Source organism: Gopherus flavomarginatus, chromosome 4 (genome assembly GCF_025201925.1).
Source record: "Gopherus flavomarginatus isolate rGopFla2 chromosome 4, rGopFla2.mat.asm, whole genome shotgun sequence".
Classification (NCBI taxonomy): domain Eukaryota; kingdom Metazoa; phylum Chordata; order Testudines; family Testudinidae; genus Gopherus; species Gopherus flavomarginatus.
In genome coordinates this window covers 15,600,001-15,624,956 of record NC_066620.1, presented here as the reverse complement: position 1 = coordinate 15,624,956, position 24,956 = coordinate 15,600,001, and the positions used below count along the sequence as shown (strand labels likewise).

At 45.6% G+C, this 24,956-nt stretch overlaps 1 protein-coding gene across 8 annotated transcripts in view; it reads left to right on the top strand.

Annotated features, from left to right (window-relative positions):
- The window catches only part of WDPCP (WD repeat containing planar cell polarity effector), a 248,216-nt gene that overhangs the window by 175,781 nt on the left and 47,479 nt on the right, over positions 1–24,956 (top strand). The window lies entirely within an intron of this gene.

The following is a 24,956-nucleotide window of genomic DNA, read 5'->3' as shown; positions in this document are numbered from 1 at the left end:
GGCCACCAGAAGCTCGGCAGGCGAGGCAAAACAACTTGCACCTCTCTTCCCTCTGCAAAGTAGAAGGCTTGATCATTTCTTGTGTTTTCACTTACTCTCTTTAAAGAGATGTGTAAAGATATGGAGACTGTTCTGTTTCTTTAAATTTGCAGCAGAGTTCAGAGGGTGGGGAAGTCAGGAGAAGATTCTAGGCAAGAGCCCTATGTAAGAGAGAAAGAAAGAGCATTGCAGCCAGTGGTGGGCAACCTGCGGCCCACCAGGACAATCCGCTGGTGGGCTGTGAGACAGTTTGTTTACAGTGACCATCCGCAGGCACGGCCACTCGCAGCTCCCAGTGGCTGCTGTTCACCGTCCCTGGCCAATGGGAATTGCAGGAAGCGGTGCGGGCTGCAGGGATATGCCGGCGCCATTTCCTGCAGCTCCCATTAGCCAGGAATGGCGAACCACAGCCACTGAGAGCTGCAGGCAGCTGTGCCTGCGGACGGTCAATGTAAACAAACTGTCTCACGGCCTGCCAGCGGATTACTCTGAGGGCTGCATGTGGCCCGCAAGTTACCCACCACTGCAGCTTTATGTGTAATATGTATAATACCATTTTCCTTATTCCAGTGCTGTTCTTTGATGAGTGTCAGAGCAAATCATCTGTTTTGTGATCCTTTCCTATTGTCACATGATAAGAGAGTGGGATGATCTTGTGGTTAAGACATGGGCTTTGGAGTCAGAAAATTTGCGTAAACTTGGGCTAGGCAAGTTTTTTGAGGGGCTAGACTGTCAAAAATAGAAGATTATAACTGTGAGTTTACATTCGTACGTATCTAATTGTGAATGCAAATGCCAGTGCAAGTCACGTATTTTTGTGTGCATGTGGCTAGTTCAATGCCTAATGGGCTGTGTGTGATTGTAAAAACCTGACTTGCATGGGCACATTGCATATTTGCATGTATGAGTGAGTCAGGCACACGTTTATATATGCAGTCGTATACACTTAATGCTATAAGTTTAGCCCTTAATCTCACCGAGTCCGTTTCATTATCTGTAAAATAGAAATGCTAATACTTAGAGATTTTATGTGATTAAATTAATGCTTTTAAAGTGTATTAAGAATCCTGCATGGAAAGCCCTCTCTCTGTAACTGCTAATTATGATTATTTTAAAGTAAACTTCTTCATTGTAAATGATAAAGTCAATCCATCATCTTTAACCATCTTTAACCATCGTCTTTAAGATGTTGTCATTTTCTGAATAATTACGATCAGGGTGGTTTAAATTTTTTAGTAAATGCAATGCCCCCCCTGGTAAATTGTAGCGAAGCCTCAGTATGTTAATGGTGGGTTTGATTCAGTTTCTACTGACAGCAATGGGAATCTTGCCATGAGCTCAGGAATTGGATAGGGTCCTAAGTACTTGAAAACTGAACTTTTGCATTATGCTGCTTTATTTTTAAATTTGTGAGCCAAGGAAGAATCATTAGCAAATAAGGTTTTATGAGGCCTGGGCATTGTTTAACCACTCAAAATAAAAGCAAAATCAGTGACCACCCTATATGTAAATTACAGTTTCAGTGCAACACTAACTCTGAGAAGTGAATCATGCAGAAGTCGGAAGTGTCAGAGTTATGGTTCAAACAACAATCTTAACTCTGCCCCTTGGAGTGTATGTATTACAACAGAGTCTTTCATTACAGACCATGTATGCAATAGTACAAAATACTACATGTCCATTTAAGGGTGCATAGAAAAATTAAGTTACCAGCTGCCCCAGTGTATTGTGATTCCCATTTTTGAGAGATGTCTAGCATCAGGGGGTAGCTGTGTTAGTCTGTATCCACAAAAACAACAGGGAGTCTGGTGACACCTTAAAGACTAACAGATTTATTTGGGCATAAGCTTTCGTGGGTAAAAAACCTCACTTGAGATGCATCTGAAGAAGTGAGGTTTTTTTTTACCCACGAAAGCTTATGCCCAAATAAATCTGTTAGTCTTTATGGTGCCACTGTATTTCTTGTTATTTTTGAGAGACAGTCTGAATGTCCAGGCCTCTTTTATTGAAGCCAGGGTTTTAGCCAGCTCCCTTATCTGTTTTCTCTTCTCACCTCTTACTTTTCCCCTTCACCATCTTGTGATCCCCAGACCTTTCTTCCATCCTGTTTCCCACTCCCTGTTTCTCTCCATGCCATCTGCCTGCTTTCCTCTATTCTGTTATTCTGTCTCAAAAGCGTTTGAGGCTTCCTAGATCAAGCCCTTCACTTGTGCTGCAAATTTCAATGAGAAGGCAGCAGTCAAAGCAAACAAACAGTGAGATGTGGAAGTGGTGCATCATAGAGGCAGCTGGGCCCAAGTTCTATGCTAAGGTAGGGAAGGGGCTCTGTGAGGTGATGGTAAAATCAAGGGATGTCTCATGAAGGCCACAAAGAATCCTGTGGCACCTTATAGACTAACAGACGTTTTGGAGCATGAGCTTTCGTGGGTGAGTACCCACTTCATCAGATGCATGTAGTGGAAATTTCCAGGGGCAGGTATATATATGCAGGCAAGCTAGAGATAATGAGGTAGTTCAATCAGGGAGGATGAGGGCCTGTTCTAGCAGTTGAGGTGTGAAAACCAAGGAAGGAGAAACTGGTTTTGTAATTGGCAAGCCATTCACAGTCTTTGTTTAATCCTGAGCTGATGGTGTCAAATTTGCAGATGAACTGAAGCTCAGCAGTTTCTCTTTGAAATCTGGTCCTGAAGTTTTTTTGCTGCAGGATGACCACCTTAAGGTCTGCTATACTGTGGCCAGGGAGGTTGAAGTGTTCTCCTACAGGTTTTTGTATATTTCCATTCCTAATATCTGATTTGTGTCCGTTTATCCTTTTCCGTAGCGACTGTCCAGTTTGGCCGATGTACATAGCAGAGGGGCATTGCTGGCATATGATGGCGTATATTATATTGGTGGACGTGCAGGTGAATGAACCGGTGATGGTGTGGCTGATCTGGTTAGGTCCTGTGATAGTGTCGCTGGTGTAGATATGTGGGCAGAGTTGGCATCGAGGTTTGTTGCATGGATTGGTTCCTGAGCTAGAGTTACTATGATGCGGTGTGCAGTTACTGGTGAGAATATGTTTCAGGTTGGCAGGTTGCCTGTGGGCGAGGACTGGCCTGCCACCCAAGGCCTGTGAAAGTGTGGGATCATTGTCCAGGATGGGTTGTAGATCCCTGATGATGCGTTGGAGAGGTTTTAGCGGGGGACTGTATGTGATGGCCAGTGGAGTCCTGTTGGTTTCTTTCATGAAGGCCAGAGGATGAGTTCCCTCCCTAAATATTTGTCCCCCAAACCATTTCTGTACCAATCCCTCCCATCCATATTCTATAATATGTACTCCCTCACCCCAACTCACCCTCTCATATTCAACTCCCCAGTAACTCAAACAATGTATGACCAAACGCTCTCCCCTGACTGCAGAACTCTTAAGAGTACCACATTCCTTCTTCCGACAACCTCAAGTCGCCAAAATCTTCCCAGGAACTGGGTTGACACCAAACATGCTTCATTTTAGATGAAAACTTTTTGAGAAAGTTATAAACTGCTGAAGTTAATGATTTTGCAGGATAGTATCATCTCAGCTTTAATGTATAGCACTGGTACTGCAGCCTTGAATAACGAGCTAATTGCTGACTCATCTTGAGCATAGCTCAGTGGAACACGGCAAAAGGCAGACTTAATGTCGCAAAGGAGGCAATTTTCCCTCAATGTAATTTCTGGTTCTTCTTCGAGTGATTGCTCACATCCATTCCAGTTAGGTGTGCGCGCCGTGCGTGCACGTTCGTCGGAAACTTTTTACCCTAGCAACTCCAGTGGGCTGGCAGGTCATCCCCTGGAGTGGCGCCGCCATGGCGCTCGATATATACCCCTGCCGGCCCACCCGCTCCTCAGTTCCTTCTTACCGCCGTGTCGGTCGTTGGAACTGTGGAGCGCGGCATAGCTGTCCTCCACGTTCCTAGCTCTCCTTGTTAACTCTCGTTATTGTTATAGTTGTTAGTAGATCGTTAAGTGTAGTTAGTTAAGTAATTAGGTGTAAATAGTGTTGTAGATAGTTGTTCGCCGGGGGCTGTAGCCCTTCCCGGCACCCGGCACCGGGCTCATGCCTGGTTCGCCGGGCTTTAAGCAGTGTGCGGCCTGTAAGAAGCCTATGCCTACCAGCGACCCCCACAACGCGTGCCTGAAGTGCCTGGGGGAATCGCACAGATCGGACAAGTGCCGCATCTGCAAGGCTTTTAAGCCCAGGACAAAAAAAGAGAGAGACCAAAGACTCAGAACTCTCCTCATGGAGGCGGCACTTGACCCGGCGGCTTCGCAGGCCGTGATCTCGGCGCCGGCACCGGATCGCACAGGCACCGGGAAGACTCCCCGGCACCGACCTTCTCCGGCACCGGGTGCAGAGCCGAGACCGTCAGCGTCTGCTACCCCAGCCAGGCAGACCCGACTGGAGCGCCCGGCATCGACATCGGCCGCGGCGCCGCCGGCACCGTCGACTCCGGGCCCGGCGGGTCCGTCGAGTCCGGTGCCGCCAAGCTCCCCCATAAGATCTGGGGTTGAGCTATTGGTCCTATCCACGCCGGAGACCTTCGCCTCGGCACGGGACCTTATTGCCTTAACGGAGTCTACTCAGCTGCCACCCCCGGTACCTTCGGTGCGGGTCGCATCTAGAGGCAAGCCCATGATGTCGGCACCGTCTCGGGACTCGCGCTCGCGATCCAGGTCCCGACGCCACGGCCGATCAAGATCCCACCGCCGCTCGCAGTCCCGGCACCGCTCCCCTCGGCGGTACCGGTCGCACTCACGGCACCGATCGACCTCCAGACGGTCGCGGTCTGACTCCAGCCACCGATACCGGCACCGTGACTCCAGGAGCCAGTCCCGCCGTCACTCGCCGCACCGGTCAACCTCCCGGCACCGAGCTGGTGGCAGGTCCCGGTCCCGGTCGACCTCCCGGCACCGCGTCGGTGGCAGGTCCCGGTCCCGATCCCGGCACCAAAGCGGCGGCCGGTACCGGTCCAGATCCCGGCACCGAGACAGAACCCGGTCCCGGTCCCGATCCCGGCACCGCTATGACTCCCGGTACCGATCCCCGGCACCGAGAAGATCTTCGGTGCCGACCCGCGCAGACCCTTACCAGCCAGGGTCGGCCCCGCCATGGCCTTCTAGGCAGCCGTCGGTGTCTTCACAGACAGACAGCGGGTATGCGCTGGGCACCGACTGGCAGGCGGCGCTCTTCCAAGACCCGCCGCAACAGGACCAAGGCCCGCAGCAGTGGGGGTTTTGGACTCCCTGGGCATACCATCAAGCCCAGGGCCCCCAACAGCTTCCTGCTAGGCCTGCGACAGCGGAGCACAGGGTGCCGGAAGCCTCGTTGTCTCGCCCCCCTCCCTCCCCGGATGGAGAGGAAGGGTCCAAGCAGCAAGACTCCGCTCTGGCTCCTGAGACAGAGGCGAGGGCCGAGGGAGACCCCCCATTGGACACCTTCTTGCCGGGGGTCTCCTCATCCTCCTCCCCTGATGAAGCGGTGGCTGGCACCTCCTCCAGTAGCCCCCCACCCCGCTGGATCTCAGGGCGCACCAAGACCTCCTTAGGCGAGTAGCTCAGAATCTGAGCCTACAAGCCGAGGAGGTCTCTGAGATCAAGGATCCGATTGTCACCATCCTCTCGTCGGATGCTCCCACCAAGGTCGCCCTACCCTTCATTAGGGCGATCCAGGCCAACGCCAATACAATCTGGCAGTCACCGGCCTCCATCCCCCCTACGGCGAGGGGCGTCGAGAGGAAGTACATGGCCCCCTCCAAAGGCTACGAGTACCTCCATGTCCACCCGACACCGTGTTCCCTGGTGGTGCAGTCGGTGAATGACAGGGAGCGTCATGGACAGGAAGCTCCAGCCCCCAAATCCAGGGAGGCCAGACGTATGGACCTCCTTGGACGCAAAGTCTACTCGGCTGGGGCCCTGCAGCTCAGGGTTTCGAACCAACAAGCCCTGCTCAGTAGATACGCGTTTAACTCGTGGGTGGCAGCGGACAAATTTAAAGAGCTGCTGCCACAAGACGCCCGCCAAGAATTTGCGGCCATCCTAGACGAGGGCAAGAAGGTTGCACGAACATCGTTGCAAGCTTCTTTAGACGCTGCAGACTCGGCTGCCCGCACCCTCGCCTCGGGGGTAACGATGCGCCGTATCTCCTGGTTGCAGGTCTCTGGCCTTCCCCTGGAGCTCCAACATACCATCCAGGACCTCCCGTTCGAAGGCCAGGGCTTGTTTTCGGAAAAGACAGACCCCAGACTTAAGAGTCTCAAGGACAATCGGGTCATTATGCGCTCCCTAGGGATGCACACGCCGGGAACGCAGCGCAGACCCTTCCGGCCACAGCAGCAACAGCAGCGCAGGCCATACCCCCAGTTCCGCCAATGGCAGGACCTCAATAGGCGCCGTGGCAGGAATGGAAGGCGTAGGCATTCGGGGAACCAAGGGGGGCAGAATCAAAGCTCCTCTAAGCCCCCGCCTGGACCCAAGCCTTCATTTTGAAGGTGCGCCCGAGGGCGCAGTAACAGTTTCCCCCACGGATCCTTCCCCCCCGTTTTCCAACCGCCTTTCGTTTTTCCTTCCGGTGTGGACCCAAATAACATCGGACCACTGGGTCTTGCTTACGATGCAGACGGGATACCGCCTGCAGTTTACATCGTTTCCTCCTTCCCGCCCCCCTTTCTCGTCCCTCTTCAGGGACCCCTCTCACGAGCAATTCCTTCGACAGGAGGTACAGACGCTCCTCAACAAAGGAGCTATAGAGGCGGTTCCGGAAAACGAGAAAGGCAAGGGGTTTTATTCCCGCTACTTTCTGATCCCCAAGGCCAAGGGAGGCCTCAGGCCTATCCTCGACCTGCGAGAGCTCAACAAATACCTGGTGAAGTTGAAGTTCCGCATGGTATCCCTGGGGACCATTATCCCATCCCTGGATCCGGGAGACTGGTACGCCGCCCTCAACATGCAGGACGCTTATTTTCACATTGCCATTTGGCCACACCACAGACGTTTCCTTCGTTTCGTGGTGGGCCCCCTTCACTACCAATTTGCAGTCCTCCCATTTGGCCTTTCTACGGCCCCGAGGGTATTAACAAAATGCATGGCAGTCGTTGTGGCACATCTTCGGCGCAGTCGTATCCACGTGTTCCCTTACCTAGACGATTGGTTAATTCGGGGCACGTCGGAACTGCAAGTTTGCAGCCACGTCCGCGTGATCACCGGCCTGTTTGCTACCTTGGGCCTCATGATCAACATGGACAAGTCCACCCTGATCCCCACACAGAGGGTGGAGTTCATCGGGGCCGTCCTGGACGCCACCGTGGCCAGGGCTCTTCTGCCGTTGCCGAGGTTCCAGGCATTGTCGGCGATCGTTCAGCGATTGCGGGCAGCCCCCTTGACATCAGTACGGACATGTCTAACCCTGTTAGGCCACATGGCAGCATGCACGTTTGTGACCGGTTATGCTCGGCTCCGCATGAGGCCCCTCCAGTTGTGGCTCATCGAACATTATCGGCCGGCAAGGCAGCCGCTAGACATGCTGATCACAATCCCCCAGGGGGTGTTAGATTCTCTCGACTGGTGGCTAGACCAGTCCGTAGTGAGTGCGGGGCTCCCTTTCCACCCACCTCAGCCCTCGGTGTCCCTGACAACGGATGCCTCAGATCTCGGCTGGGGGTCCCACCTGGGAACCCTGAGAACGCAGGGCCTGTGGTCCCCGCAGGAGGTGAGGTTGCACATCAACATGCGGGAGTTGAGAGCGGTCCGCCTTGCTTGTCAAACGTTCTGTCACCAGCTTCAAGGTCGTTGTGTCGCGGTGTTTACCGACAACATGACGACCATGTACTATATCAACAAGCAGGGCGGCACCAGATCCTCTCCCCTATGTCACGAGGCGATGCAACTCTGGGACTTTTGTGTAGCCCACTCCATTCACCTCACGGCTTCCTTCCTCCCCGGAGTACGGAACACGCTGGCGGATCTCCTGAGCAGATCCTTCCTATCGCACGAGTGGTCCCTTCGCCCGAACGTCGCCCTCTCCATCTTCCAGAGGTGGGGTTATCCCCGTGTGGACCTCTTCGCGTCCGGGGGGAACAAGAAGTGCCAGGCGTTCTCCTTTCAGGGCAGGGAGCCCGGGTCTATAGCGGATGCCTTCCTTATTCCGTGGACGACCCACTTGTACTACGCGTTTCCCCCGTTTCCTCTGGTCCACAGGGTCCTTCTGAAGGTGCGCAGGGACAGGGCTCGCGTGATCATGGTAGCCCCGGCGTGGCCCAGGCAACATTGGTACCCCATGCTGCTGGACCTGGCCATAGCCGACCCAGTTCCCCTGCCCCTTCACCCGGACCTGATTACCCAGGAGCACGGGACTCTCTGTCACCCGGACCTGCAGTTGCTGCACCTAGCGGCGTGGTTCCTGCGTGGCTGACCGGTTCTGAACTGCGCTGCTCCACACCGGTACGGGAGGTGCTTTTGGGCAGCAGGAAGCCTTCCACGAGAGCGACATACTCGGCCAAGTGGAAGCGTTTCTCCTGTTGGTGCGTGGAGAAAGGTCTCCGCCCTATGGAAGTTTCGGTGGCCAATATCTTAGACTATGTTTGGTCCCTCAAACAACAGGGTCTGGCGATATCGTCGTTGCGGGTCCACCTGGCAGCTATCTCCACCTTTCACCCGGGTGGGGATGGCCGCTCCGTTTTTTCTCACCCGACGGTGTCTAGATTCCTTAAGGGGCTGGAACATTTATACCCTAACGTCCGACTCCCTGCTCCAACCTGGGATCTTAACCTGGTGTTGTCTCGGCTCATGGGGCCCCCCTTTGAGCCGTTAGCTACTTGCTCCCTACTTTATCTCTCTTGGAAGACTGCCTTTTTAGTAGCTATCACCTCAGCTAGGCGGGTGTCGGAACTCCGGGCTCTTGTGGTAGACCCCCCGTATACAGTCTTCCACAAAGATAAGGTGCAGCTGAGGCCACACCCTGCCTTTCTCCCCAAGGTAGTCTCGACCTTCCACATCAACCAAGAGATATTCCTCCCGGTTTTTTTCCCGAAACCTCACCCTTCAGGCAGGGAGCAGCAGCTCCACTCGCTTGATGTCCGTAGGGCTCTCGCGTTCTATGTGGAGAGGACCAAACCGTTCCGCAAATCCCCCCAACTTTTCGTGGCAGTAGCGGACCGCATGAAGGGGCTTCCTATCTCCTCGCAGAGGTTATCCTCATGGGTTACTTCCTGTATCAGGACCTGCTATGAGCTGGCCCATGTTCCTACGGGCCGTGTGACTGCACATTCTATCAGGGCGCAGGCGTCGTCGCTGGCTTTCCTCGCCCGTGTGCCCATCCAGGAAATCTGTCGGGCAGCGACCTGGTCATCAGTCCACACCTTTGCTTCCCACTACGCCCTGGTCCAACAGTCTAGAGAGGATGCGGCCTTCGGATCTGCAGTGCTCCATGCCGCGACTTCTCGCTCCGACCCCACCGCCTAGGTATGGCTTGGGATTCACCTAACTGGAATGGATGTGAGCAATCACTCGAAGAAGAAAAGACGGTTACTCACCTTTGTAACTGTTGTTCTTCGAGATGTGTTGCTCACATCCATTCCACACCCGCCCTCCTTCCCCACTGTCGGAGTAGCCGGCAAGAAGGAACTGAGGAGCGGGTGGGCCGACAGGGGTATATATCGAGCGCCATGGTGGCGCCACTGTCATAAACAGATAGCTAAGGGTTAATGTCTCTTTCACCTGAAGCACCTGACCAGAGGACCAATCAGGAAACCGGATTTTTTCAACTTTGGGTGGAGGGAAGTTTGTGTCTAAGTCTTTGTGTCTGTCTGCCTGCTTTCTCTGAGCTTTGGAGAAGTAGTTCTACTTTCTAGTCTTCTGTTTCTAAGTGTAAGGACAAAGAGATCAGATAGTAAGTTCTATGGTTTCTTTTCTTTGGTATTTGCATGAATATAAGTGCTGGAGTGCTTTGATTTGTATTCTTTTTGAATAAGGCTGTTTATTCAATATTCTTTTAAGCAATTGACCCTGTATTGTATCATCTTAATACAGAGAGAGACATTTGTACTTATTTTTCTTTCTTTTTATATAAAGCTTTCTTTTAAGACCTGTTGAAGTTTTTCTTTACTTCAGGGAAATTGAGTCTGTACTCACCAGGGAATTGGTGGGAGGAAGAAATCAGGGGAGATCTGTGTGTTGGATTGCTAGCCTGATTTTGCATTCCCTCTGGGGGAATAGGAAAGTACTTTTGTTTCCAGGATTGGGAACAGAGAGGGAGATTCACTCTGTTTGGATTCACAGAGCTTGTGTCTGTGTATCTCTCCAGGAGCACCTGGAGGGGGGAAGGGAAAAAGGATTATCTCCCTTTGTTGTGAGACTCAAGGGATTTGGGTCTTGGGGTCCCCAGGGAAGGTTTTTCAGGGGGACCAGAGTGCCCCAAAACACTCTAATTTTTTGGGCGGTGGCAGCAAGTACCAGGTCCAAGCTGGTAACTAAGCTTGGAGGTTTTCATGCTAACCCCCATATTTTGGACGCTAAGGTCCAAATCTGGGACTAAGGTTATGTCAGCCACTCCAGGGGGCGACCTGCCGGCCCACTGGAGTTGCTAGGGTAAAAAGTTTCCGATGAACGTGCACGCGCGGCGCGCACACCTAACTGGAATGGATGTGAGCAACACATCTCGAAGAACAACAGTTACAAAGGTGAGTAACCATCTTATTTGTACTTCATCCGAGCTCCTTATATGGTCAGGGTTTGCCTTGCATATATCCAAGAAACAACTGTCAAAGGATCCTACGGCCAATAAGAATGCCTGGATGATTCTGATGAAAACACTGTAGAACCACTGAAATTCCTTTGTGTTTCAGGAGGTAAAACACAGCTAGTTTCACTCAGAGTTTTGTAGGAGGAAAGTGGAGTCAGCTGGGCTCTCTGCTATTCCTTGCCCTTGATCTGGGCCTAAACAGACATTGTTAGATTAATTCGATAAAAGGTTTTTAAGAGAAAGCATTCTCAACGGATTTGATGTTTGAAATCCTATGAGAATACATTGTGTGGTATTATGAGATCAAAATAATGGCACTGTACACTTTCCCAGAGTAGAAATGCAAAGTCCTTCCCTTTTCTCCAACTCCAATTTGAACTGGAGACAGGTGGCAATGGATCTTATGGCTGTCTTTAATCTAGTTTTGGACCAAAGTTAAATTCTGTTGAATTACTTCCACAGTAGATCTTTAACACAAGCTTCTTGGCAAAGGCTCAGTGATTTCACTATAACCTTGTCCTGAAGCTTGTTCTGTACTCCTCAGTTAGCTGTATTGATGTGAACAATATAGACTTTTTTTAAAATACCCAGTAAAGAGAAATCTAGGCTTAGTAGTAGAGGATTTGTATTCGCTCTTGTACATACCCTACCAGAGCACAAATAACTAGATATTGTTTTATCCACTGTAGAAGAGCACATCTGCTCAATTCAGGAGCCTGTAGATTGCTAATGTAAACCTCAGCTACAAAGAACTCACAAGGCACAATGTGTTAAGAAATGCCATGTTTAATAATGATCATGGAGGTAAAGAACTCAGCCATTCAAACATTATTGCACTATGAATACCCAATGAAGAGCATGTGTAGTAAATGTCAGAAAGTTTCCCAAGGCCAGCATCCAACAAATTACATTAGAGCCCAGCAAGATGAATTTATTTTAACCTTTAAATCAATAGCTTTCACCCAAAAGAGATTCATGTTGTGACAAGAAAGACAGATAAATGCTGCATAGTTCAAAGGCAAACTGTGAAGCCCTATACCTTTACTTAGAAATTAATTTAAAAAATATTTGTAGCTCTAATGTTTGGGCAACATTTTTAACAGTGGTACCTTAATCAAACAACTGGAGATGTGTTAATTCCACTGTTCTAAAAAGCCCTCTGGGCTGACTTACTTAGTGGTTCATTAGTTGACATGAAAAAAAAAATGATTTTTTCCCCTTAAAAAAAAAAAGAAATATTTTTAAATACCCAGCTATAATGATACAGATATACTGGAATATTTCTTCTCATACACTATATAATAGGAGAAAGCTAGGAGGAGTAGCTACAAAGAACTCAGGCAGATCACTTCATTCTCAGAGAATTCCACTGGTTCCACTTTCATTTCAAAATCAAATTTAAAATTGCCCTCTTTGCTTTTGTAATTATCTGGAAACTTGCGTTAGCCTATCTTTGTAAAGTGCTTTGAGATCTTCTGATGAAAAGAGCTGTATAAAAACAAGGCGGTGGTATTATTGTATTATTACTATTATTAGATTGTATTACATCATGGGGATTTCTTTTAAACAAATGGTCTTCACAACAGACAAGATCTTTAATCATAAAAAGGGGAATCTACTGTCCAAAATTTATCCCTGGGAGTCACCAATATATCCTGATCCTGAACCGCCTCTGTAGATTTGAGTAGTCAAGAGTTCCGCCTGCATTTTAAGTGCTCGGATGCAGTCGTTCTCTTTGACTTTCCTTGAAATTCTCACAATGTCTAAGAGCACTGTCTTTTGGAGGCCACTGATCGTGGTGTCTTGCACTCCTAATGTGTCCTGAGCGGCTCATTCATACCCTTAGGGATTGCCCTAATAATGACTGGGATTGGCTTTGCTCTAGTTTGCCATAATCATTTCACTTGGTATTAGAGTTCTTCATACTTTATCTTCTCTTCTTGTTTCTCTTATTTTTATTATCTGATCGAGTTCATTTCTCTTCAGTTCCCTCACCTCTCCTTCCATTCTTCTAGCACTAGAGTTTCTTCTGTCCCTCACCACCCTCTCCACTGCTGGTGAGAGAGCCCCCTCCCATCTGAAACAGCTTTCTCATATCGACCTGCCTCATTGTCTTTCCATCACATTTACAATTTTAGATGAAAGCTTACCTTTTCTCCGTATTTCTCTCTTCCTCTGCTGTTATTTATTATTTCATGCTGTAAAATGTTTTGGGATATAGTATGCATAAAAGGTGCTATCCAAAATAAAGTTGTGGTGTACAGTAAAAATAAAGCAATATCTAATTGTTCCAGATCAGAATATTCCAGTGCCGGCCTTCAAATGACAAGGGATGTGATGTGCATAACTTTATGTTCAAGTGTTCTAAAAAGTTAGGGCCTCCAATTTTAATACTGGAGCTCCTGTTCATTTATTTAGATTCCCAGTTTAAGTCAATCAGATCCTCAGGAGCCAAATCATTTGCTTCGAGTATTCCAATAATATGACTCTTTCCCCCATTTGAATCCAAAATGCTCCTTTCACACACAGTTGGCAGTTAACCTATAGTGAGAAATGAGTTCCAACCTGTGACCTTTCAGAATACTGTGCCAGGCGTGATGAGTGCGTTATTAAGCTCCCCCTCATCTCTTTAAGTCATTTAGTTATGCTTACGTATTGCCGCACATAGAATCTGATCCAGAACCCACTGAAGTCCATAGAAAAATTCCCATTTACATCAGTGGACTTTGGATCTGGACCACATACTGACTGAGGTACCCCAGGTCAGGAAGAACAGGATGAGTGACAGCTGGTTTAGGGCTTAGTCGTGCAAGGTGCTGAGGGATCTCAATTCCCATTAGTTTCAGTGGGAACCATGAGCGCTCAGTTCTTGCAGGTTGCAGCCCTACTGCACCTTTAGTTCTAAATCCTTCCTTTGATGTGTTAGACCCTCGTTGTTGTTGTTGTTGTTGTTATTACATATTTTACATCATTTTGTGAATTAACTGTCTGAGTGTTCTGCTTGATTTCATTGTTTAGTTTTTGTTACTGAACGTTTTCATTTCTTCTAAACATTAGTGAAAAATAAATCTTCAACTCTTAATATTGTAGAGGTTCTGGTCACTAATTGCTTTACTTCTTGCATTGTCTTTGAGCAGCATCACATCAGATACTTGTTTTACTTGAGTTATGCCAAACTATTTTTGCCTCCTCTTCACCTATCTTCACTTCATTGTGTCCTGATGTCAGTTTTGATCTATACCTTCCTACTGCTAGGCAGCTTTGCCTAAAGACATAATCTTAAGCCCCTAATAATTATAAGTACATCAAAGGCTAGCTGCTTTGCTTAGCTGCAGAGGGTCTACACAAGGCTCTGTGTACCTGAACTTGAAAGAGATTTATAGTTTTCAGTCAGGTTTTTAGAATAATTATGGCATTCCTTAACTTTTTGTCTTGTTTATTGTGACTTAATGTCTGCTACAGAATGTGACTTGTTTTTTTAAAAGTACCAATGCCCAAAATATCAAATGAAATGAAGAGGCCGTTCAACTTTAGGTCTTGATTTTTAAATGAATTGATTCGCATTTTATTTGTAATACCCCCTGTACAGTATTTGCCAGCTATGTCCTAAAAGATACTAAGAGCTTTGAGGCTAGCCAGACCTGTCGCTTTTGTCTTCCTGAGATGATATTTCAGACCAAAAAAAATTCAGCAATGGGGAATAGCCAGCCATGGTGTAACACCCATACACCATAACCTTGTAGGGTAGGTAAACGGGGACAAGGAGTCAAGGGGGGACAGAAACTAAGACTGAAGGATAAGGAGGGGTAGGGGCTGGGAGATGTAAAATAGGAGTGGTAGTTGGGGTGGGGGAGATTGGGACAAGGAAAGTGGAACTGCAAGGTCAACCTAAATTCTGGCATTTCCTGACTTTTGAGTGCTTGATTTTGCAACCTTAATAGTGTTCTTCTAACAGTTTTTATGGAAGTAATAAATATACAGATTGTGGGTATTTTATCAAGCCTTCATGAGGTATATTACCATTGCTGGCTCAAGGTATGAATGTGTAAAATCTGTAGACAGTATCTCCTGACCTATAGGCAACTCCTCAGAAGCCCCTCCATGACTCCTCTCATGGAGAGCCCCTGGAGTGGCCTGTCTGAGGACTGGTGGGGAAGCCAGATTCAGTGCAAAAATAGTCCAGAATATTCCCCTTCTGCCCCTGCAGTTTCATTTGTGCTTTTATGTATGTACAGCAACCAGAATCTGGCTCATAGTCAACCATTTTGTAATCCTGCCGGATGAAATCTACTATGTACATGTAAAAGAATATTAGTGTTCTATCATTTGTGAGGGTCTCTTTCCATGCTCTATCTACTTAGCATTAGATGTGTGTCTGCCTGTTCATAATGTATCATAAGTGTGTTTCGCTCATATACCCTAGCTCCTTCCTCAAGCCTATAGTTTCTCTGATTTTAGTATTTTTAGAGTGCATTCATATATAGAGAAGGAATAGCTGGCAAACACATACTTGCATGGCAGTTGGTATGCACACCAAGGTTATAACCTTTCTTCTGTTTACTCTGTATAATGTAACGTGATGTGACAGGGTGTAGCTGATGTGTCAGCTGAGGAATTTGAAGAAGAGGTGTTTTTCTGGAACACATAGTTATACAATTTGTGAGATTTTAAACTGTGTTTACAAAATTGTAATATCGGAAAAGGTCTTTTTTAGTCTGTTTCCCGCCAAATGAGTCAGATGAATATTCACTGCAAAGGTGGGTAAAAAAGGGAAATATCAGCCCTAGCCTAGGGCAGATTGGAAGGGAAGAAGAAGCTATAGATTCTCCTATGTTCAGAAGTGTCAACGTTTTCTAAATAAAGCCATTCAGTCAGTCTTTGTCCATCTGTTTGCTGATGATACAGATCAAGTAGAGAACTTATTTTAAAACTCTGCCTGTGATGATGTCTCCAAGCAAAGACTGTGGACTCTCAAGCTCTGTGCCCAGGGTCAACTTGAATGCCATGGGAACCCCATAGCAAAGTGGAGGTCTTGGCTGTTTTCCTTGTAGTGGACCTAGGAGAAAGAGGGGGTAAATACACTAACATTTCGCCTGTGGAGACTAAAATCAGATACATCAAAAGTGAAAGTAGTTTGATGGTCTTAACGTAGTACTTATTTGAAGGTTTGCCAATATAACAAAACCAGCACATGCCATAGTCTTTCACTGTTGGAAGTCTCTGCTCAGGAGAGGGCTGGTGTCAGCATAGTAGGGATGTTCCTGGTAAAAGCAAAGTGGAGTAGATTGACTAGCACAGACACTGCGCCTTGCACTTGTCGGCGTTCTCAACCTATTACTTTCCTGAGCATCAAACTTAGCCAAAATACGAAAGAGAAGGAGAAATAGACCAAGCTGAGACAGAAAAACGATTGCCCTGCAACTTGGAAAACTGACCAACAGCACCCAAAGCCAGAAACAATGTCATTGGAGGTCATGGTTTCAACCCAGGGGACAATTCTTTCTTTACAGGGTCATGTGACCATAGCCATAGCAGAGCTCAAGCAGTAGTAGCAATAGCCATCTTACAGCAATGGAAGAGGTTGTTTTTTTCTCAGCTACAATTTCTACTCTTCACGTTGAAGCTGCATATTTTGCACAAAACTTTTGTTGGACAAGTTCCTGACCCTTGGTTAGAAATATTTGTGCTTTATAATATTATTTCCACAACAGTCTTCATAGCTGACTCCAGGACTAGCTGGCTTTAATGAGGCTAGTTCTGAATCAAGTTAGTTTTAAACTAGTGACTTTAATCTTAAATGCAGCTCATGAGGCAACATTGACCGTCACTGAATGCGTGTGTCTGCGTTACGAAATTTCAGGATGTTGCAACATTATGATGAAAAGATGCAATGTCATCACATAGCGACAACCACAATATAATTTTGGAATGGGTGGCAAACCTAGACAATTTATGGCTTCTTCCTCACTTTTTACTCCTGGGAAGTGAGGAGAAGGCAGGTTAGGGTGAGAAAGCTGCTCCTTTCACTGTCTTTAAACTCCCCCATCACTTTCACCACTCCATATACAAAGTCCTCCATATACTGACATTACAAACAGTTCTATATTTATATCATATCTATCATGAATAAATAAAAAATATCATGAAGATTTTCTTGGCATGAGTTTGGGATGATCATATTGGCTTGAATTCTCAGGAGTAATTAGGTTAGGCCTGAATGCACAAAATGAGTGAGGTGTTGTATATGCCTGGCAGGAGGAGGAGGAGGACCTAGCTCATCTCTTTTAATCCAGTTGGTGGGGTGTTCCCCTCCCTCTCTCTCTCACTCTCAAAGTGTCAGTTGGGCCAGAGAGAGAAAGAGATGTGAGAGAGAGCATAAGCCTGTAGCCTGGCGGTTAGAGCACACACGTGGCAGACCGAAGATCTGGACCCCCTGTTCCAGTGACTCTCATTATTTATCTAGAGTGCACTGAAGGAGCCCCACATCAGAATATCCCAGATCAAGGTGGTTAGAGCACTCACCAGAGAGGTGACAGATTCGTGTTCAAGTCCCTTCTTCCCCCTCAGTTGGAGGGGAGACCTGATCGGGGTTCTCCCACAGCCCAAGTGAGTAGCCTAACCATTGGGCTAAATGTTATGGGCAGTGGTGGCAGCCAGAGGTTTGTATTGTGCGAGTGCTGACAGCCATTGAATCAAACTGTAAACCCTGGATATGATGGAAACCACTTCAAGCCAGGGGGTTCTGCAACGCCCCCAGCACCCCTAGTTCCAGCACCTATGGTGGCAGCTGTTGTTGTAGTAGTAGTAGTTTTGTATGAACTTGCCGGAGGAGCCCAGCCCAGTAGGCGGTCTCTGAGCAAATGCCTATCTTTACCTGGTTCATGAATCGCTCTGGAGTTTAGGTGGCAGACAGACATCTAGAGGGAGGCACCAGTGCGCAAGCCCAGAAGCTGAAAGAGTGCCTGTTGGGATTCCCTCCGAGACCTGTTTCCACTCAGCTGCCCAAGAACTCAGTTTGACTCCAGCCTTCATCACTCAGGTATCTTTATTTGGCATAAAGCAGTGCTACGCTGAGCTGATCAGACTCTAACACAGGGTGGATGGATGCAGGGTACATCACAACTCCAAAGTTACACACACGCCAGCACGTAGCCCAGCCAACATTTCGTCACTTTTGAGGTCAGTATAACTGAAGTCAGACCAATCTTGACATATAACCACTGTTATTCTCCGGTTCTGTGTTTTTTCCCCACTAATGTTTTTTTCTATATACTTTTCTTCCTCTCTACAGGATCTCACAAAATGTTCTCATTTAATCATGTCTTAATTGCCATTTGTTTCTGTACCTATTTCTGATCATAAGAGTATTTAAAAGAAATGAATTTAAAAACATTGACCGGAAAAAATATTGCTCAGTTTACGCAGGTCACAGGTTTAACAGTACTTACAACTCCAACATCTCCTTACTCATACCTTCAGCCTTCACATGCTTAGCACCCTAACGGTTCCAAGTTTGTTAACCTCTGCTTAGAAGACTGGGTTCAATAGTGAGACCTACCTGTGCTATCTGCTCTTTCATTATGAATTCAAAAGCAGTCACTCTACAGCCTTTAAAAACTGCATGGGGCAGAGACCTCCAGTTTATCATCTCACACAGACTGTGGCCCACTTCTGTATATAAATGGTACTCGTGCTTTTTAAAGCTAATGTATCGTTCACTTATCACTTCCCTTAGATTTGTTTGTATAGTGGAGACAGTTAAGTATGTAGTTGGGCGGTAGCATGGTGACAGCAATATGAGTAAACTAAACGAGAGCCCGAGAGTGCTTCTTGCTTATGACATGATAATTGTATCTTTTGTTAAGTCCAAGGCTAAGCTTTTTAGAGGAATAAACTCTCAGTCCAGAGCCTTTCAGTCTGTTGGCCTAGAAATTAATGAATTAACTGGGAGAAGGCTTCAAGCTATTATTATTATTATTATTATTATTTTATTTTATTATATAATTATTTTTCCTATTTATTTGTACTACACAGAACTTTACTCTTGTGTTCTCAACCATATAATTTACTGGATATATAACATCTCCCTCTCTGATTGGTTGGTTTCTACCCTCAGTGCTCCCCTTCCATAGGCGCATAATAAACATAGCTTCCTCTGGCTCCCCACCTTGTGACCCTATCTAGCCTCAGACCTCTCAACACCTCCATCCCTGCTCAATTTTCCTTGCCACTTCAAGAAGACTTATTTCCCTGCCGCACCTCTTTTTCCCACACTAACAGTGATTTCTTTTAAAATTAAGTTGTATTTGATACTTGGGGCTATGCATAGTGACAGGGTAGAAGAAAGTCACAGACTGAAGAAAGCATGGACATGTAAGCTGTGAGTTTTGAGGACAATAGAAAATCAAAGCAGAGGGTTTTGCATAATCAGCGTGCACTTATTTCACGATGAGACTGAGCCAGGATAAAGAGGTAGATCTGAGAGTCAACTTAAAAATTATCAGAAAGCATAGCCACCATGAGAAAACCCTTCCCCTGAGCTTGGCCAGTCATGCCCTGGACACAGTCTACAGGGCTTTACACATTATTTGGTTATTGAGAAATCTCTGTGTCGTTATTATGCAAATTAGATCCCCTGAGACAATGTTAGCATAGGGAATTGCATAACTGTGAAATAAGTGTCTATCCATTCTCCCTGATTGGTTGAGACAGTTTCATTTCGGAGAGCACGTAGTAATCAATGTGGTTTCCAGTGGATTTGATTTTTTAGTCTGGTATCATGTATTTGTTGAAACTTCCTAGTGTAGAGTTCAGTTCTGCTCATTTGCTAACCTTGTTTCATCGCACCTAATCCTTGCTATAATTCGATCATAAAATATACTTGCTACAAGATGCTTATACAGAGGTTTGGGGGCTTTTTGTGGCAAATATGCCAAGGTCTGTTTTGTATATATGTCCAGCTAGGACAATCTTAACACAGATCCTGTTGATTAGGTCAGAGTGGGGGCCTATCTCTTCTATGAGATGGGAGATTTGCTGTCTAGGTGTCTCACTTGGGACAATAGGAGATAGTATAGCCTTCTGTTTAAAGCAAGGGAGTGGAAATCATGAGATCTATGTTCTCTTCCAGACTCTGCTCCTAACTCATTCTTACATTGAGCTAATTACTTAACCTCACAGTGCCTCAGTTTCTATTTCTGCCCTTCAGTTTCCCCTAAATGATACCTTCCTGTTGTTAGGTGATTCAGTATCCTTAGAGGAAGGTTCTAAATAAGTGCAAGTATTATTTGTTTTATTTTGTTATGTAATGTGCACAACTGACACACGGCAACTTCACTTGTAAGGTGGGGATGCTGTTAATTGATTAATTTAGCTCTTGTGTCTGTTCACCAACTGGCAGACACTTGCCCTGTTCGTAAAAAAGCCATAGTTTGTGAACTATTCAGTCTGCTCTGATTTACATACCATAAAACCTACTAACTTCACCATGGTTGCACAGTATGTACATCATTGAAGAATTTGGTCCATGGCACTGAAATTTCATAAATCCTCAAAAATTTTGACCCAAGAATAAATTTTGTTCACCTATCTTCATATATTTAGAGGTTTAGAACTCTGCTGAGCCAATTCTCCTGTTCGTTGTCATAGTGTGGTGCTTTTCTGGCTAACTGTTCAATGGGAGACGATTGGATACAGGACTACACAGGCACTCAGGAGACATACGTTCAATTTCTAGCTCTGCCACTGACCTCCTGAGTGACCTTGGGCAAGTCTCTTCCCCCTCCTATTCTTCATTTGCCTTGTCTATTTAGGTCAGGGGTCAGCAGCCTTTCAGAAGTGGTGTGCTGAGTCTTCATTTGTTCAGTCTAATTTAAGGTTTTGCGTGCCAGTAATACATTTTAATATTTTTAGAAGATCGCTTTCTATAAGTCTATAAAATATAACTAAACTATGGTTGTATGTAAAGTAAAGAAGGTTTTTAAAATGTTTAAGAAGCTTCATTTAAAATTAAATTAAAATGCAGAGCCGCCCCTCCCACCCCCCAGACCGGTGGCCAGGACCTGGGCAGTGTGAGTGCCACTGAAAGTCAGTTCGCGTGCCACAGGTTGCCAACCGCTGATTTAGATTGTAAGCGTTTGGAGTCAGGGATTCTCTCTTACTGCATGTCTGTACTGTGCCTAATGTAATGAAGCCCCTGCCTTCGCGATGACCTGGAGGCACTACTTTAATATTAATTATTATAATAATTCCATTCATATTTATTTTGAACTGTTGTATCCAACTTCTCCATTTTTTTCCCCTTCCTGTCGTAAGTTAACTGTACAGATAGGTGAAATCCTTCCAGCTTCTAAAATCCTTTCTTTCTCTTACAATATCATCTAATCTTTACAACATGAGGCAAGAGAGACTTCTGGGAAGTTAGTTATCTTTATTCCACAGCTGCTTCTTCACTTTTACCACTAGGTGCAACTACACACCATTACAAGTAAAGACTAATCTTAGGGTTACACAGGAGTAGATCTTTAAAAGGATTCTCCATGTTGCTTGCCATCCTCTTATGTGAGTTGTTTTCTAATGATGAGGCCAGTTTGCTAATGAATGCCTTAATTCTGCATGGTTTAAACTCCACTCAGCACTTTGCAAGATCAGTCCCCAAAGCTGCAGTTTCCCATTGAAGAGCAGCTCCCATAACAACAACAAAAGAACTGTTTCTGCCCACGCAGATCTTTTTACCAATTTGGGGGCCTAGAAAGTACCAAATAACACCATTAATTATTTTCAAACAATATGATGTACATCCCCTCTTTTATATGTAAACTGTATATGAATACTGTAAGTCCATTCATGATGTCATCTTACTCACAGATGAGTCTTAAATAGGGCTGGTCAAAACTCTGAATTTTTATTTCACAGGAAATTTTGATATTTTGACATTCAAAATTTTGTTTTAAAATAAAAATTTCATTGCAGTCTATTAGCTTTATATTATTTCATGCCAAGTCATTAGTAGTAACACATAATATGATATGTCATATTATGCACTATGCCTACTGCCACTTGATGAACTAATAATAAAGGTAATATAAAAATGAAAAAAATCCCATAAAATAAGTTTTCAAGCAAAAATTTCCAGAAGTTTCCAAAACAAAGTTTTCCTAAACACAAAAATAAATTATAGTTTAAAAAAATTTGCAGAAATGTTGTAAAAATTGGTATGATTACACAAAAAAATTGATTTTATCAAAATGGCATTTTCCCACAGAAAATTGTTTTCACTTAAAATTTTCTGGCCAGCTGTAGTCCTGAATCCAATCCATCACCAAATACTTGTAGTGTAGATTTTTCCTTCCATATTTCTGCATCAGGAAACACTCTGTTGTTAACTTCAAGGCATTTTGGATCAGGTGAGTATTCCAGACAGTGTCACTTGGGTTTCAGAAGCATCAGAGAATCTATTGTGTACGAGAAATTTTTGATTTAGCTTTGTCTCTCTCCATCTGTGAGATACGGAGGATTGTGAGCATTGCTTGACTTACCATTTTAGTATTTACAGATTAGATATTTTATACATCCATGCTCTTCTGATTATCATAGAAGCAAGCAGATTTTTGTTTATCTGTACCCAGTCCTCCAGTAATGGCAAATTCAATATTATCCACTTCAAAATACCATCAAGAGCTGTATGTATTGTTCACCACTTATTCTGTATAACTTTGATCACAGTCTTATCTGTGACCACGTTCTTCCAGGCAAATTTTTCCATTAGTGTCACAATTCCAGACGTTTTATCATCTAATGTTTTCTTGATTATGAAAGATGTTTTCCAACATCTTCTGGTTCTGTCTCTTCATTTTGGGTGATGGGAAAAAATATTGGTGCTGATCCTGTCAAAGTCTTCATATTATATAGATATAACATTTTTCTACTATAAATAAGAGACCAGCCTATTGTATATTCATTTAAATTTGAAACAGAAATCTCAGCTATTCCTTAAATACAGGGAGTGCATTTCTGGAACATTTTCTGAAGTGAAAAAAATTGAATATATTCTTTTTTATTTATATTCTACTTTATTTTCCTTTAATCTACTCTTCTTTAAAAATGCTGTATGGTGGCTTGTATATCATTCCCTGTTTATTCGGATTATGTGGTTGTCAGTTACTTTATATCCTTTGAGAATTTACCCTGCAGCTGCTGAACATCAGTGAAATTTCATATCGACATTTTATTGCTTACACCTTGTAGCATTATTTTAGTCCTGTGTGCATCCTATTTGTCATAACAAATGTTTTAACTATATTAGTTAATGAAAACAGTAGTAGTAAATAGTTCTTGGATAATAAACTCCCACATGTTAAAGAAAAACAGAAAATCCAAAAAGTTAGAAATGGCTTCTAGCAGCATAGCTGGCTGTTCCTGGCCTCAGACATAGATAGGGTGACCAGATGTCCCGATTTTATAGGGACAGTCCAGATTTTGGGGTCTTTTTCTTATATAGGCTCCTATTGCCCTCCACCCCCATCCCGATTTTTTCTCACTTGCTGTCTGGTCACCTTAGACATAGATCAGAGGGATAGCCGTGTTAGTCTGGATCTGTAAAAGCAGCAAAGAGTCCTGTGGCACCTTATAGACTAACAGACATATTGGAGCATGAGCTTTTATGGGTGAATACCCACTTCGTCGGATGCATGATGAAGTGGGTATTCACCCATGAAAGCTCGTGCTCCTAGACATAGAAAATTTGCTGGGTGATGTGGTGAAGCCATAGCACTAGTTCTAGCAATCCTAGCCTGCGGCCAAGAACTTGGGGACCATGGCCTGCCAGGCTTCGTGAGGCCCTAAGCTCTTTGAGGCAAAATTAAGGGTGAAGTAGAACTGAAACAATGTGGACTACCCATCCTGTTTTAGAACAGAGCACTGCTCTAGCTGAATGAAAAATACTCCAAGCCTGTTAATTCCTTCCTACTCTCTACCCGCCTCTATTCTGCACCTCTGATTGCATTCCACAGTGGTATTTTCCTGTGATTTGTGCAGTTGCCTGCAGGCGAAACAACCTTGTACATTTTTAACACACAGTAGGAGGAAGAGGGGTTCCGTTCATCTAAGGCAGAATTAGAACAGGAGAACAAACAGAATTAAGTGGGCATGAGGAATACCACCAGGCCACTGGGAAGTCTGGGTTTAATGGGAATAGGTCTGTGGCCAGTATGAGGAGACAGATGCCCATGTGAAAGAGTGAGTAGCTAGATGAAGGGAGGCCAATAAGGCTATAGTGAAGTGAAGCTGTGGTGGAAAACATCAACATAGGGCGCTTCCTTCATTGAACTATCTTTTTATTGTTTCTTCCCCACATGCACACCTCAAACATTCAGAATATGGTTTTAAGTGACAAAAAGAATGGGTGACAAGTAATGTTGCATTTACAGTAAATGCCACTTAATCACAACCCTGATAACAACAACTTTGGTTAACAGAAATATCTTGTCTGGAATGGACACTGTCCAAGTCACTGTAATGCTAATTGGTCTGGATATCACCAGCAGAAATGCCACCCATGGACAATTTCTTTTCCTGCCACCTCATGGGCCCCCCCAGTGTCCCCATTCCATGTGCAACACCCCAAGAGCAGGCCAGGTTTGTGCGACTGCTCACAGGAGCAGAAACCCTGAGATATGCCAAGCCTGGGCCATAGGGTAGGTTGCAGGCAGGACAGCAGCCGGGGATCGGGGTGGGAGGGGAAGGGAGCGACTGCCAGGATGCCAGCACTTTCCGTGGGTAAGGGGGGCATTGGTGACCCACAGGGCTTCACAGTATTCCTTCCTGTGGTGTCCAGGCTGTGTCCTGCCTTGTCACATCCCAGGGCCCCACTCAGAATGGAAAGCCCCAGACACAGGCAGGTTGTCTTTTGCTTATTGGCAACTGCCAGCTAATGGCAACTTTTGGCCCATCCACCAAGGGCTTGCTAATTAGCAGGATCTGCTGTAACATCTTTCTGAGGGAAAGGCAATATATTGATATCACATCTGAAACAAAACAACTCAGGGATGGTCACCGGGGATGAAATTCTGGCTCCAGTGAAATCAGTGGTAAAACTCCCATTGACTTCAGCTGAACCAAGATTTCACGCCTGGATCTTACTCTACTCCCATCCTAACTG